The 2,006-nt window shown below is 35.1% G+C and overlaps 1 long non-coding RNA gene across 1 annotated transcript; it reads left to right on the plus strand.

Moving 5' to 3' along the window:
- The first annotated feature begins 654 nt into the window (after positions 1-654).
- LOC131632698 (uncharacterized) lies at positions 655-1,794 on the plus strand. The gene is made up of 2 exons (XR_009293082.1): positions 655-804; positions 946-1,794. It is a non-coding gene; the product is annotated as an uncharacterized LOC131632698 (long non-coding RNA).
- The last annotated feature ends 212 nt before the right edge of the window (positions 1,795-2,006 follow it).

Raw genomic sequence — 2,006 nt, forward strand, 5'->3', positions numbered from 1 at the left:
GTTTCTTAAAAAAACCCTAAAACAAAACCTAGAGGCAGCGCCTCTTTTCCCTTTCTCTCTTTCACGATAGTTCTGAGAAAACATCAGAGAAACAACAACAACCAAAAAATTGCCTTATTCTCTCGGAACAACAACAACAACACGAATCTCTCTCGGTTTCTCTCTTCTCACGGTGAACAACAACAGAACTTACTGAGTTTCAACCATGGTGATTTTTCATCTTTATCATCACTTCTCTCGCAAATGTCAACAACAATTTTTCACTCGGTGCTTTGTAAACAAACAACAACTCCCTCCCTCACGGTTTTCTTCTACCGCGGCCATGGGAGGAGCTTTGTTTGAAACTCAACCAATCAAGAACAACATTAACTTGTAACCCGATTTCACAAACAGAAGTGAAAATCCAGGTGTGCTTTTTTTCTCAATTTTATTTTTCATGGTACAATTCAGTAGCAACAGTAAGTCATGCTTTCTCTACTTTTGATTTTCAGAATATACACGACAATAACTAACAGCAATATTGAGCGTGAAAGTGGAAGTGACTTACTTACGGCAAGGAGGTGTTCGCCGGATTCTATCGAGGTACGTGTTGATTGCTACTTTTGTTTTCTGGATTATTGCTGCTGTGTTGTACAACTATGTATCGTAAATTGTTGTTGTTGATCTCTTCGGAACTGTGATGAATGTTTGATATTGCTGAATTTTTGTTGCAATTTTTCGTTGTTACAGCTTCACCATAACTTGTTGCTGGAAGCGTCGGGTGCTGTATTGAAGATGATGTGGGGCTGCCACTGAAGTTCGGAGGTATGGCTTCGACCCTCCTTTCTTTCTTCTGGAAATTTCGGGTGGTGTTGTTGGAGAACACCCTCAAATTGTTGTTGATTGTTGTAGAACAACTTTGAATTGTTGTTACTAACAACCTCTCTTTCTTTGAAATTGTTGTAGGCTTTTGATGAAGGTGATGCCACAACACCTCTTTGGACTTATGGGAGCACCTTGAAGATGGAACTTCAAGTTGTTGGAAGCTTGAAGATGAAGATCTTCAAGAAAGGTATGAAGAATTACCTTTTTCTTCTTCCTTACTTTGTAACTAGAATGCTCACCTCCAATAGAGAATCTCTTGGCTTGAGAATTTCTTCTTGCCAAGAGGTCTATTGAACAATATATGAGCAATAGAGAGAAGAGAGAAAGCAAGAATTTAAGTTGCTTTGGTGTGTTTTTTGAATGAGAAAGAGCCCTCTATTTATAGGCAAAGAAAAGGATATGTTAGACATTATGTAACTTTGTAGCCAAGTTTGTGATTCTTGTAAGAAAGGAATATCCATTGTGACATAAGCAAAAAGATTCCACATGACATAAGCCAAAATATTCCTTTATGACATAAGCCATGTGAGAAAATTTTCATGTCATTTTATGATATCTCTAAGTTGTAGAAATTTATGACATAAAAATCTATCTTTGACTTCTTTGACTTTCTTTGACTTTTGACTTGATTTGAACTTTTGCTAAATTCACCCCTTTTATGTCTCTTTTTCTTTCATGTCATATGAGGACTTTTGAAGAAAACACGAAGAAGGAGACTTGGACATCAAGAATGGATACTTGAAGATTTCAAGAATGAATTCAATAATGTTTTTGTATTTTCTTTTATTCTTGTAATTCCAAAAGAATTTGTATGAACTTGTATTCTTGGAACTTTGAATGTAATCTTGAATTTTGAATGAAGTCCACTTTGGAATTTAGAACCTTGTAAAGAATGATCTTCCTTTGTGGATGTTTGAATTTCCTTTGAAATCTTTGAATGAAGTTGTACGAAACATGAATATTGGATGTCCTTTGAATGAATTTCGAATTTTGCAAATCCAAATGATCCATGATAATTCTTGAATGGAAATTCCTTGAAGTAATGTGAAGAACATTCTTGCACCAATGAACTTTGAATTCTTGAATTTATGGTTTTAAACCATACTTGAAATAATATTTCAATAAAATGGACTAAAAGATAT

This window comes from Vicia villosa, unplaced genomic scaffold, assembly GCF_029867415.1.
Source record: "Vicia villosa cultivar HV-30 ecotype Madison, WI unplaced genomic scaffold, Vvil1.0 ctg.000987F_1_1, whole genome shotgun sequence".
In the NCBI taxonomy this organism is placed as follows: Eukaryota; Viridiplantae; Streptophyta; class Magnoliopsida; order Fabales; family Fabaceae; genus Vicia; species Vicia villosa.